The 14,859-nt window shown below is 40.1% G+C and overlaps 1 protein-coding gene across 3 annotated transcripts in view; it reads left to right on the top strand.

The window, feature by feature from the left end:
- LOC117950393 (carboxyl-terminal PDZ ligand of neuronal nitric oxide synthase protein-like) overlaps positions 1-14,859 on the top strand; it is a 168,071-nt gene that overhangs the window by 81,723 nt on the left and 71,489 nt on the right. The window lies entirely within an intron of this gene.

Genomic DNA, 14,859 nt, shown 5'->3' with positions numbered 1-14,859 from the left:
GTTCAGCAATCAGGGAGGTCTCACATTGCTTTTAATGTGTTCACTCAACACTTAAAATTGCAGATCTTTCTGCTTGGTTTCTTAACCCACACAGTGTGTATGTGTGTGGTTGTGTTTTGAATTTTTACATTTTACCTGGCAGAGAGCCGCAGCCTCGGGGCAAAAGCAGCAGGCCAACTCAGTCAGGAGTGTATCAGAATCTCCTCAGATGAAGCACACATACCCACCCACACAAACCGCCAGCCCAAACACCTTTTTTTAGTTACAAAGCCCTTGGCAAACACAAACACAAGACAGACATCCAATTTAAAAAAACAAAAACAAAAAACACACTAAATCTGTATTTGTCTCTGAACCACATCCACACAGTTTATTAACTTATAATTATAACAATAACTATTTGTATAGCACCGTTCAGACATAAAAGGCAGTTGCCTTAATTATGACTTGTATGACTGAGCTGTAGGTGCAGGGCTGGGAGCAATAAAGATCTTGGAGGGGTAAAACAACACCCCAGCCATGTCCAGAGTGCTCAATAACTATAGTACATCATTTAAAAGCCTCTCAAGCGGATTCATTTATCTATGTATGTATTATGTAAGTCTCAAAATCAATTGTCCCGGCAAACAAGTGCAGAAAAAGTAGCAAGCAAATGTTCTTTTCTTGAGAAGAGAAGTGATGTTAGAATTATTCTGGTCTCAAAATATCAATTTAAGATAATATTGGTAATAAATAGATCATAGTTTAAAGAGTAACTACAGTTTTTTCAAACCTTGACTATATTTTCCAATTTTTTGTGTCTAAGTGACGTGAACAACAATCTTTGACATTGGTCCGGTTTTAAGCAGATCGCTGCAGTCGGCAGCGGATAAACCAGCTGCAATGTTTTTTTTCAACCAAAACTAGCGTTTTGATGGTTGGTAAAGTAGAAAGACGACCCAAAATGGCTTTTCAACGTTTTATTTTGTTTCTCTCGACTTATTTACTTGGAGTCTGGTGGGTTTAACAAATGCAATTACGTGAATGTTTTTATGTTTAAAAAAAGGATCTAACTCTTTAACAGAAAGGTCAACCTCCTTTGAAATCCTTTCCATTATGTTGCCAGACACTTGGAATATTAATCTGAGCCTGTGCTATCGTAGTTTGCTTTGCCGCTTCCGACTGCAGCGATCATGCTTAACACTGGACCGAGTCCAAATATTGTTGTTACATCAGTCACTTTGACACAAAAACATAGGAAAATAGGTGCCAGGTTGAAAAAACTGTAGTCTCCCGTTGAGACCTTAGAACATTTTTGATTTGATTTTTGCTTTTGAGGATGTATAAAAGGGGAAAAGAACGGATTGAGAGTACTTCAGGTGATAAGTCTGGACAGTTGGCCTTTTCCACCATGTGGAAACCAAATGTGCTCCAGCTTCTGTCTGATCTTTGCTCTGTAAAACCGTCCAAATCCTCACGCAGGTTTGCCAAATGGAGAGGTGATAAACCGAGGAATGCATATTGTTATTCCTCATGGTTATACAGTAGATGGTTCGATAAATGATTTCAGACATCTTACCCTCTCTTCTCATGCCAGCTGTTAAGAGTTACAGCTGAAATAATTCTTAATAGGTACACTTTTTTAGTATCCCAATAATCTGTCACTGTTGCCAGGATCACCAGAGAAAAAAGATAAAAGACACATTTCTTCTCTGAAACGAATGCAGGTACAAACTGACAATAATTGAGTTCATTTCTAAAATTCTCTTAGTCGTCTTTTAGTTTAGAGTACAGTAAATCACAGGGAGCTCAAGGTTATTTTTGGTGTTCTTTAACACTTAAATCAATCTCATTGGATTCAATTGGTCAGTGAATCTGCAGCACCTTTTGAAAATGCCTCCTTCCTCTGTATTTCATAACTCGGCCCCGAGATGAAAAGATGGCACACGCGAGCAGTGGGTAATCACACTAGCAGATGATGAAAGGAGGAAACATGTGAAAGGTCTAGAAAACAATTTCTTTTACTACACTACTACTACAAATACACCTGTACTTCCTATTTCTAGCTTAAAATGTTTTCAGAAACACGTTTCTGCTTCAGTAAAATGTGAGATTGTATTCTGAACAAGCCGCCATGACAGTCTGGCTTTGAATTTCCGAGAGAAAACCAATCATTTCAAATTTGTCCAATCATCTGCCGTCGGCAGTTGGCAACGCTTCGGTGTGTTCAGAGACACTTTTTTTGGCCAACTCGGGGAGGCAGTCAGTCCGAATGCCTCTTCTGCCAACGGTCTCTCTGCCCCTCTATTCTCACTCCCAACCCCCCTACTGGGAAGTTCACACCCACCCAATTACAGTCAATCTTCTGTGGGAAACACCCTGATTATGTGATAGGGATGTAAGCTCCGATACGGAGCATACACACAGGCTTTGATATTTTAGTGTACTCCTGCTATGCTGATTACACACTACACAGTCGTTGGGTACACTTACAGTGTACACACACATGAAAGGTTTTTCACAACCCCATTCCGTCCTACACCATCTCTGTCTCAGCAGCATCCTATTCGTCTGCGCTCTGTGCTGATGGGCAATTCACTCAAATTTGATACTGTGCTCATTTCCCAAAAGGGGAAGAACTCATGAGGAAAAATGAAATGGGAAGAGCATTCTCCCTTGGACAGAAACTCTTCTGAAATGTACCCAGTAACATTGGAAGGGTCAGTTTACTGAAATTACAAAAGAAGTGGTCTGGCAGCTTTTGTTTTTTCTGTCCAAGTTTTGAGATATCTGCCTTTGAAACTTCTGCTACGATTCAGCGTATTGGAAGTAAAGAAAATGTCATTCAACCCCTTCAAATCTTTACATAAATAAATTTTGAAAAACTAAACAGCTTTTTCTGGTTATTCGAGATAATCTATAGAGTCACTGTTAGCTATTTTCATAGGGACTATTTCTACAGTGAGAACACAAAGAGGTTGAAGGGTTATTTAAAAAAATGATCCAGTGGCTTTTCTGAGATGCTTTTGAGCGACACAGATGAATTTATATTCACCTCCGTTGTCTTTGGGGTTGCAGCAGGAAGTTCCCACACGGATATCTCGAAGAAATATAAGCAGTGGCAGCAGTAAACTTTTTGGACATTTATGATTCATCTGTATTTTGCGGCGTCTTTCACAGGTGGAGAGTCTGTTCATTCTAGCATCTATAAAATGTGACACATTGTGGAATTATTAGCAGAGGGGAATAATAAACATGCCACGGCCACTACTCTGTTCCATTGGCAGAATCTTTATATCTATATAGTGGATATACTGTAGTACATTTAGACAGAATTTGGAACAAAATCAAACAAAATCAGTGAAATGTAATGAACTGTATGGTAAAGAGGGAGCGATCTCCAACAACCAGTGGCTAGTAATTTAAGAAAAAGTCACAAATGTCCGTCGTAGACATCATGCCAATTTGCTATGAAAATAGCTTAACACACCACCTAATAAATGTATTAAGGCCCTAATCCCTCTCGTCATACAGTATAGGGCTGATGGAACGATTTCCACATCGAATATAATTAGAAAATACAATTAGAATACGATTTTTTTTTTAAATATATATGTTTACTAAGGTTAGCTAATCTCCCTCTTCTCGCCTCGGCCTACCCGTATGTGAAAACAAAATGCTTTTGTCATGTCACCCAGTGTTTCCAGCACAGTCTCATTTTTGGCGTTGATCCACACAATCATCACCGGCCGCCGCATCACGTGTTCTTTTAATGCTACTCAAAACATGCAGTGTATTCGTTCAGCTGCATTTCCTTTCCCCGCTCTTCTTAGTCTCTGTCTCACTCACGCGTCTCTCTCACATAGGACACACACACACACACACACACACACACACACACACACACACACACACACAGCTCCTCCCCTCCCTGCACACAGCGTCTGTCTCCATGAAAACGGGAGACAACGGCCGGTGAAATTCACACCTTCATGGAAGGTTGGTATCTTGTGAACACATTAAAAAGTCCTTTAACAAACCTTTTATATTCCGAATTCAATGTTAATTTTGGAGTCCCGACCCTTTGCATACAACCGATTGTGCCTGCTTTAGGAGGTTAAGTTTGTGGTGATATGCAGTTGGGTTGTCAGAACACTATATGTAGCAGCTGTGAATCAAATAACCTTATCATAAATAATGTATATGTTTTTCCGCGACTGAAAAAGCCGAGTGTTGAGGAGGAGGACCAGCCTGAACCGGAGGTATCAGTCTTAAAAAGAGCGGAACAGTCCAACCATTGATTTTGTTATGTTATTAATTTGTTTCTAATATTTGCAGCCTTCAACCACTGCTGCTCAAGCAGCAAGAAAGGGTCAGGGAGGGAAAGAGATAGATTTGTCAGGCATTGAAGAAAGAGTAGGAGAGGAGGACAGCATCCAACAGCGTGTTCTCCTTTTCTATACTTGATTGATACAATAATAAGTATTTTTATTTGGGTTGCTTTTCTGTGTCGGAAGTTGTTGCCAATGCTGGAATAACAACCTTTTTTGGCAGGATTTTCCACCATTTATTCAGGCTTTCTCCATCTGAAGGGATGTGTACAATCAAATGCATTTGTAGAAAAGCTAATAAGAACACCCTCTCTCTGAAATGAGCTGCGTTTGGCTGAAGTCTTCTGCAACAGCTAGATTTTCTAAAGCCTGAAAACAGAGGCAAGAGTAAATGCAGCGGACTTCTCTCACACCACTTACAATTCGCTGAAAGGTTTATTATGGAACTTTTGCCCAAAGATGTCAAAAAGAAACTGTCCCAGCGTTAACAGTTTACTGTGATGTGCAGGAAAATAATCTCCCCCCACACCCAGATCCGAGGGACCCTGTGGTTCTCTGCATTAGTACTGCACTGGGCTTCGTCCAAAATACTGGGAAATAGCACATGAGCCAGACTTAATCACTGACAGTCTCAACACATGACAGTGTCTCCCACAGTTCAGCCAGCCTCCCCTCCTCCCTGTGGGATTCATAAACGAGAAGTTAAAAAAGATCACCCCCCCCCAAAAAAAAAAAAGAACATCTGCACAGCACCGAGAGCACAGCACTGCAGCTGATTTGAGGTCATCATAATAAAGGACTTTGGATTTTTATCCTTTTGATTCAAGGAACAAGAAGAAGTTTCATTGGCTGTGTTTTCTCAGACAGTTGTTTTAACATCCTGCTTTTTTTTTCTTGAATTCTGCCTTGGATTTGATTTTCTTTATCTCTACAAATGCTTTTTAGTTTCTCCAGAAGTCTCGTGATGGCCCGACTATAACCAGACCAGAGAAAAGAGATGCTTGTAGACACAAATCAGTCCAGCCACTTGCCTGTTTTCCCTATTGTCCATAGCTTTAGTAGCATTGATTACCCCAAAATGGAACTGAAACTCTAAATTAGTTGTTTAATAAATAGGAAAGGGGCAGCATGATGGCAGCACATTAGTTCTAGAGGCCTATAATTGTGTCCGAAAATGACCTTTAACTGTGCAGCTAAGGGAAGTGGCACTAACGACGCCGTACAGCTTCCACGGTTATTGGATCTAGTTCCCTCTCTATGCCAAATAAAGCAGAAATATCAGGAAAGGTGTTGGCATTTTAATGTTACCTTCTTTTATTTTTCATCATTTAACAACAACGCAGTATATATCGACTCATTTAGTTTATTGATCATCTCAGTCCTCAGAAGGACTATACTGCTGTTATTACCGTTGCTAACACTTAACGAGATTGCATTTTCTAAGAATGTAAGTGCTGCAGTTTGTGCGTCTGCATTTTTTGTGTCTTCCTCTCTGATTCAAACTCCTACCACTGCAGCTGCTGCTATAAACCCATCTCAATCGGATGTAAACTAAGATTAAGACGGTTCGGTTTTTGTTATTTGTCCTGCCCACTCATTGCTTCCCACTGCCTCTGAGCAGTGTGTGTGTGTGTTTAGGTATGTATGTACACACACCATGTCCCTGTTGTGTGTGACTGTATTAGAAGACCACACTCCTGGGTAGATCTGAGTTTGTTGTTTGGCTGTGACACACACACACACACACGCACATACACACACACATCAGTATGTTGAACAGTATCAGTATACAGAACAGGAAATGGCGATTTGTCATTGGGAGTGACGGCTTGCTGTGTTGCTGAGTCAATCCTGCCTCTTGCTGTTTGTCCTTATTCTTACAAAATCATGTTCCACCTTAAAGATGCAGCTGTATTTAATTCATACTTGAGGCTCACTGTTTTCATTTCTTACCAAATTTTTTGGAAAAATACCTTGAATTTGAAAAAAGGATTTGGTCAGTTTAAAGTGATTTTTTTTTAATCCCAGATACCGTACTTGGCTCCCAGTGACCAGAAGGTAGTCCATCACCTGCTGCAAGATTTATTCAACATTTATTTGCACTTCATTATAGATTTCCCTCGTCCAATTTTTGCTTCCTAAATTATATTTTTCCCAATTTTCCGTTGGCCTGTTGGATTAAACCGCTTGTTATCTCCATATATTATTTGTGCACTAAAACATTCACATTATACTATGAAACTGCAGTATTATTTCTCAGGTGGCTTTGGTATGTATTTACACTAATTTAAAATGAATGCTTACATAAGGCGTGTGGGCCGCCTCCGCTTCTAAATACCCGACTACGGTTGTAAAGGAGTTACTCTCCCACTCAGCTGAGTGATTAGTTTTCAGAAACCTTCATGCCATCCTTAGGAGCTACACACGCTCACTGATTCACAGATGGACACTGGAATAGATGTTTATCTTAATTTGAAAGCTGATTTGATATGGTCAACATGTTGCTCCCTGAAGTTCCTCATATTACCAAACATTCGGTAAATTGCAGATGAAATGGATTTATGTAGTCTGACAAAAATAAAAGGGCTCAAGAAATATGGACTTTTTTAACACTAAGACGGTAAAAAGCAACAGTATTTCAAGACAAAAACACAAGAATTTTATAACAACATAGTCAACATTAATAAGAAATAAACAATAAATACAGAAACAAATGTGCACAAAATAGCTGTTCAGTATATGAAAATGGAGGCTGAATGGGTTGAGTGCAGAATGCAAAAACAAAACAATAATAAATAAAGAACAAAGATACCCCCTAGCTAATTTATTAGATCGGTACTTTGTACTCCCTGTGCAATGCATGTTGGAGTTTGGGGAGAAGAGGTTATATACCGATATATCGGCGGGCCGATGTTTAAGTCCCCAACTATCGGTATCAGCATTTTAAAATGGCTGATTAAAAAAAAATACAGTATATGTACGTACATTTTTATTTTGGGGGTTAGGTGCCTTGCCTAAGAGCCGAACTGGCATCTCTCCAGCTCCACCAGTCCAACATCATACTTAGGACCATATGTGGACTTGAACCAGCGACCCGCCAGTTCCTAACCCTACTCCCTACAGACTGAGCTACTGCCACCTGCTTTGTGAAATAGATCTTAAATTTAATACATAATGGTCTTGAAAAGGACTTAAAAAGTCTTAAATGTGACTTGGCGAAACCTGTAGGAACCCTGTTAAGATATTTGGAATCAGTGTCAGGTGGATTTGCTGATTTTTCAACCCCAACGGGTGGCGATTGCCGATATATATTCGCGCAGGTGGCCAATCACAGATAGCCTATATGTTTGTTTAACCTCTCATCAAGAGAGTATTGGTCCGATTGCTGCATCCCAAATATTTCGGGGACATTTGTCTGCAGCATTTTCTTCTCAGCATCCTGCAGCCTCAAAGTCCAGACACATTATCCACACATGCTCAGACACACCAACCTGGTCACATGACCACAACCAAACTTTCCCGGAGTCCTTTACACCTGAAACAGAAAACCACGTAAATATTTAATCTGTCTTGCTTTGTTTGTGTTTATGTGAGAGAAAGTGAGAGTTTTATTCCATTTGTCTCAGCTGAGCTCAGTTTATTGCAAGGCACAAGATATTGATTTAGTGACCTCACTTCTCATAAAAGATCCCCAAATATGTTCATATACATGCACAAACCGGTGCACTGTCCTTCTTCTTTTTTTTTCTTTTTTTTCTCACCTTGACTTTCACAAGTGCAGGAGGAAATTGACTGTCTGCTGGATGATTGACTCTGTTTTTTACCCCTGTTCCTTTTATAATTGCCAAAGCTGTGCTATATCATTTCTGAAATTTTCTTTATGTTGGCCCGCAAAGGTTGAGCTGACACAACAGCTTTTCTGATAATTACCTTTACGTTTTCACCCTGCCTTTTTATAGTCACTTTTAATCAACATAATGCCTCATCAGTATGCTGTGTAATGAGTCTGGTTTATCTCGCCTTAGCCAAATATGTTATGGAAAAGATTTTAGGTCGGGGCTGTCGCAGGAAAAAGAACAAGGCTTGGTATTGCAATGCAGAACAGTGTTTCTCCTTCTGCTGAACTGTTGAGGGTATTTTAGTGTGGTATGGTCAAAAGGCTTAGTATAACCTCTAAACGTTGTCTTGTTTAAAGTGACACTCCGCTTTCAGTTATTCATTTAATGTAATAACTAATTGTTCAAACAATCCTGGAGGTGTGTTGGCTTTGGGTCAAATGATGTTTTTCATAATGTACTGGTTTTAGATCCTTTTCATTATATAAGCCATGCCAGATCAGACCTACAAGATCTGGACAAATCACACATAACGATGGACTTGCATCACCACACAAAACCCCTCTTGGCAGAAAAAGAAGGGTACAGCTGAATAAATAAAGAAGCAAGGCAACCGGTGGAAATCACACAGCAACAGAAATTCTTCTGTGTTCCTGTGTCAAAACAGGGAAAGACAACATCCCAAAGCGTTGGCCAGGTTTCTATTGCAACCCATGTGGAAAGGGAGAGAAATGTGAAACATTTGGATGAGAGGGTTAATGGAGAAGGGAGGGAAACACAGACTGCATGTTTTTGTTTAATTACAACTGACCCAAACTGGAACAGTTAGTCCAATCAGTTGGCATGCCCATATAATTTTCATAATCATCATTGCAGAGGGATCATCCATACCTATGAACTTTAGAAAACTCAGAAATAAAGGAAAGTCAGATTACTTGCATAACTTGTTCAAACAGAGAGCAGCAATTGTGGCATCTTATAAAACAGCCTTTGGGCTCTTAACAGGTTAAAACACACATTAATACACTGCACAGGGCAATGTTAATCCACCTAACCCTCATGTTGTCCTCGGGTCAGATTGACCCGTTTTCCTATATCAATGTTCTTTTTAATTACCCAAAATAACATGATTGATTCCACACAACGCTCTTTGGCAAGTACAAATCTCTACTTTCATTAACTTTGGGGCGTCTTGTTCAACTTTAGAGCATTTAGAAAAACAAATGGAAGTGTTTTTGAAATAGTATTGAGTAAAAGTTGACATATTCCAGTCTGTGATTATCATCAACATCCATTCCTTTAATTTTAGTCAAAATAATTCCTAATTTCTGCTTTTCTAACTCAAACATTAGGTATAATTTCCTATAAATGAGGTTTATTGACCATAAATTCCAAAAATAACTGTAACACTAAAGTTAATAAGTTAGTGTTACGTAGTGTTATACATCAAGAAAAGTGACAAACATTGAAAAATCATAAGAAAAAGTTAAAAACATCGACAAAAAAAGGGTTGATTTTCAATTTTGACGGAAAGACAACACAAGGGTTAAATAGTTTAGTGGAGATTTTTTTTCTAGTGTAACAAAAAACAACTAATTTGGACCCCTTTTAAAAAGTTTGACCTTAGTGCACTGCCCTTAAAAAAATTACGAAATAGAAATTAAACCAACCTTTCAGTGATGGCACATCCTATATTTTCATACTGCCTCCTACAATCGGAAGGTTGGAGGTTCAATCCTTGGCCCTGCAGTCCCATGTCAAAGTGTCCTTACACTGGACCCCTAGTTGCTCCCAATGCGCCGTCGGAGTGTAACTGTGTGTGAGTGTTTATCTGATGAGCAGGTGGCAGCCTCAGCCACAGTGTGTGGTTCCTCAACTTTAATTTGAGTAGTCGTTAAGACTAGAAAAGTGCCATACAAATACAATCCATTTACATCACGCCTACACTAATTAACCTAATGGACAGAGTATGCTGTAATTAATGGCCAACTAATCTTGTAAAACTTCTACATTGTGCAGCTGAATAACATTAAACATGTCACTAAAACCTAGGCATTCTTACAAACTCCACAAATTGGCATTACTAGTCTAATTGACACATCAAAATCCACCTCTCCTTCCAGTTTATGATGTTTTGTCCAATAGAGGAGACATCTCCAAAATCTCCAACACAACTCCCCATAGTTTGGCCACAATTAGATTGTAAACTTATTAGGTATTCATTAATGGTGTACGACATGATCAAAATCGGTGGAAGGCAGAAAGAGGAAGCTGAAGGTTGTTTCAGACATCGATCCGTGGAGTCAAGGTTTTCAGGGTGACACACCCATGCATGTTTCCTGCTACTGAAGCTGATACCAGAGCTTTTGTTGATATCCAGGACAGGATGTTAAATTCTGGGAGATTATATTAATGCAGATACATTTGGCTTATATTTCCGAACATGATGCTCATGCTAAAATAGGCACACACACACACACACACACACACACACACACACACACACACACACACCAACAATACAGCCCAATCTGGCACAGGTGTGTTATTGTATTGATTCCCTGTAACTGTGTGTGTGTGTGTGTGTGTGTGTGTGTGTGTGTGTGTGTGTGTGTGTGTGTGTGTGTGTGTGTGTGTTGCATTGCCTCTTAGCCTTTGATTTATAACATTTGTATTTACAGGCAGCGATTTATCAAAGGATAAAACAAGCCTACTTCGTAACTCAAAGATCACATAACAGCCCCTTGCCCTCGGCCAGTTAACAAGGCCTTATAAGCTGCGAGTGAGTGAGTGTGTGAGTAAGAAGTTAATAAATGTCAGTATTAGCTGCATTTTATCTTTATGTCTACCATACAATAGAAGACTCTTAACAGACTAAAGACTGACACCATCTCACCTCCTAAAGTTAAACTCTCATTATTTATAAAGACTAGGGCTCTTGCAGGGCCACAAATTGCAAGACTACAACTAGATTTGTTTTGGAAAATTTAACCCAAGCTAGCATGCTACCGCTAGCGTTAGCTAGTAACTTGGAGGAAAGTTTGCAGATTTTCTGTCGTGCCGTGTACGCAGAAGAATGGCGGCCGTGCCCGCAGGTCCTCGTTTTTCTGCCAGTAAAACTCCCGTTGGATGACGCGCTTCAAAAGGGTTGTAAATTGTCAGCTCGCCCTCTTTAGCGTTTAGCTTAGCCCGGCGCCATGACAACCATAAACAACACTGGCTTAGCCATTTGCTGCTTCCTGTTTTGTGCTGTAAGGAGCTCACCCATTGGTTGTTGACAATGTTCCCATGATTTAACTTCACTGCCAAGACTGGAGGCACTTGTCATGCCTCTTAAAGCAGAAAATCTCACTGTTTTCATGTGTTTTCCTTTTATATCTACATCATGTGATACCATGATTAGGTAACTTGAGGGCATTAATACCTTTACAGGTGTTGGACATGGTCTGTCGTCCATGGAGTGCACTGCTGGTGGAGAATTTTTTTTTCTTGACTATTAAAAGTTCCTGCAGAGTGATGAGTCAAGAGAGAGACACATTTCACGCCTGAGGCGTTGATGCCAGATCATTTAGAGTTGATGTTTCCAACAGACGCCAGATTTTAATTTAAAACTTATGTCATTTTTTTGGGGTTTGTCCTCCAAATGTCACTGATTATCTAGATTATCTCAAATTAAAATGGATTAATATTGATCACCTGCACAGAGTGTGTATATATAAACTTTGTTCAGCAGAAATGTATTAATGATCCATCTTTCCTTTTATGACGACTATGCTGTTTATTTACACTATGTCAGTTTACGTGCTGTGTAAGGTTGTGCGTTCCATTTGTACTCGGAAGTTGGATTTTCTGAGGTCAATGTCGAAAACACTTCCCTTGAATTGGGATTTCCGAGTTGGGAACTCGGACAGCCTCACAGTACTCCAAGCTCAAAATCCAACATGGCTGCTCCAAGCATTATTTGTGTCTCACTGAATAAGTTGTACACACAGTCCTGCACAACTTGTATCCGTGGACATGTTCTTACGCAGTTTGTACGTACAAAAAAACCTGGTTAGAGCGAACCCCACAGTGAAAATCTGACTTGTTAAATGGAATGCAAACAACGCTGGTGTAGTCTCACATTGCCAGACCTTCCTCCACAGCGCTGCCGAGGAGGGTCTGGCTTGTCTACATAGCATTCAGGGATGAGAGAAAAATGTGTTGTGGTTCATCTGCATTTCTTTAAACAAATCACAATTGTCTTGGGCGGTGCTAAGTGCCGAGCGGAGCGACGGTGCTGTGCAAAATAGCCACAGGAAGGAACTTGTTTTGTTTAAAGGCAGAATGAGAGAGATCCCGGGAGCGTAACGTCGTGGATATAGAGCAACTTGGGTGTGACGTCATTCCCAGCTGAGGCTTCCAAGTTGCGAGGTAAATGGAATGCACCGTGAATGCTTAACTTCTGCCAGCAGATGAAACGGTTGCATCTCAATTTCAGCTGGCTTTTGTTCAACTCTTGTTTCTATAGTCATAGATCTACCACTTATACATCACTGTTCTGTTGACTCACTCAGTGATATACAAAATGAGAAGTTTTGCTGTTGGCAGTATTTGTAGTCTGATTTATTTAGCCCTTAACCATTGGCGGCGGCGTTCATGTCGAGCATGCTTCTCTAATTCTGAGATCTGATCTATCTGACGCATCTTCACTTGGATGTTTGGCAGCAGTTCCTGTTAGAGAGGGGTGATAGAGATTGATCTGTAACGCCATCTCCACGCTGCTTGGGGATTTGTCAGCTAAGCTCACTTTTACTCACTCTTGGCTGAGGTTCACACGCCTGGCATCATCTCCTGTTTTTCATTTTTTTATTTTATCATTCCCTACATGTTTTGAATAAGATTCAGTTCTCTGTAGGCATCAATTGGCACAACATAAGACTTTTCCCCCTACTTTAGATTTCAAAGAAAGAAATCTGTCGGGACATTGGTTTTTATCACAGTGATTCAGGGTTGGGAGGGGAGAGTTGAAAGAGAAGGCAACTTAAAGGTTTCTGCAGAGTGCAGTCGGATGGGAGCGGCCAGCTTTCTTCCAGCAGATGACACGGTTTGATAATAATAGAGACCCTGTAAGTCCTCTGTGTGTGTTGAAATAAGACACTTACAGGAATGTTTCCGCTACACTCATTAAACTGCACCTCACTGTAATCCCATGTGCATAATGTCGCCTAATTTCTGAGTATTTTCCAGCAAGTAGTCTGTAGGCTGTAATGTTGCAACAGGATCCACATCATCTTCTGTTCTGAGCAGCTTGATAGCTTGAGGCTTACTCACTACTGCATTTACATCATTATACTCCGTAAATACATGGCATTTGTTACCCAGATTTTCCACTGGGCGCGTCTGTGCTGCGTTTCCTGCTTTTTTTGGGGCTTACGGTTTCGTGACTCGCAGGAATGGGACGGTTGGGTTTAGGGAAAGGTCGTGGGTGGGCTTACGGTTCCCTGACTCGCAGGATTAACGGGCCGGTTAAAGAAGAAAGCGGCTTCCCTCACACGTAGCAGTAAGTGGACGGTTAAGGACACACGAGGGACATGAAGCCCTCTCTCCTGGGTGATAGTCCTGTGTTTGATCCATCCACCACCCCAACCAACCTATGCGGAATTCCACCCTCATATACTATTCGCACAATACTATTCAAATGCAGAAAAAAACTATTGATTTAAAAATATATATATATATATGTATGTATATATTTTTTTTATATGTTATGTATAACGTTTCTCTTCTTGCCTTGGCGTATCAGTATGTGAAAATGAAATCTTTTTGGCATGTCATGTCTGATGAACAATGAGTTAGCTGAGTGAGACATCATGACATCTTAACATCACGGAGCTAACGTTACGTACCGAGTAACGTTGATACTGTGGGTAGTTACAATTTGAAAGAAGGATGGGACATGGTTTTAACATTTTACTTTAAAATGGACATCCAGCAAGCCAAAATGCTCATGGTATCATTCATTAGTTCTCGCTTGTTTCCTAACTGTGTATTATAGTAACATTAGCTTAGCTGGTAGTGTCATGGAGTCAGCTAAAGTTAATGTTAGCTGCCCTACAGCTATCAGAGTTAGCTTCGTCTTCATATATTACCTTCTATTAGCTGTATTTTCAGTAACATGACAATCTGTAAGAAGCAGCTTGCTTATTAATCACTAAAATAGTAGGAACAGCGTTTTGGCTGTGCTTTCTAACATGATCTTGTAGTGCTTACCGAGCACCGTTAGCCTTTACAACACAACTGCTTCAATACACTTGTTGGAAAATGTTTCATTACAGAGTTCACTGTTGATTTGTGTATGTCGCTGTGTGCTTGTGGTGGAAAATAAATGTAAACAAAGTGGCGTGCCAGAAATGCAATGCGCCATGACCTAGGTCCCCTTCAAGGCCAGGCTGATGTTGGTAGTCCGTCTAGTGGACAGAACGTGCAACAACAACACATTCTGATAGTGGCATTGATGACGCATAAGCATGAGTAGTGTAGTACATATTAATAACAGGCTGCATTTGAGCATTAAATATTTGTATATAATTTGAATATAAAAAAACAAAATGAAATTCAAATGGTATTGGAATGGAATTGGAATTTCAATGGAAGATTGACAGCTCTACTTAGTAGTGCTCTGATGAAGATTTTCTTTCATGGCAAAGTCACACTGTGATGTAGTCAGAAAG

Source organism: Etheostoma cragini, chromosome 9 (genome assembly GCF_013103735.1).
Source record: "Etheostoma cragini isolate CJK2018 chromosome 9, CSU_Ecrag_1.0, whole genome shotgun sequence".
In the NCBI taxonomy this organism is placed as follows: domain Eukaryota; kingdom Metazoa; phylum Chordata; class Actinopteri; order Perciformes; family Percidae; genus Etheostoma; species Etheostoma cragini.
This window is presented reverse-complemented; position numbering and strand designations above follow the sequence as displayed.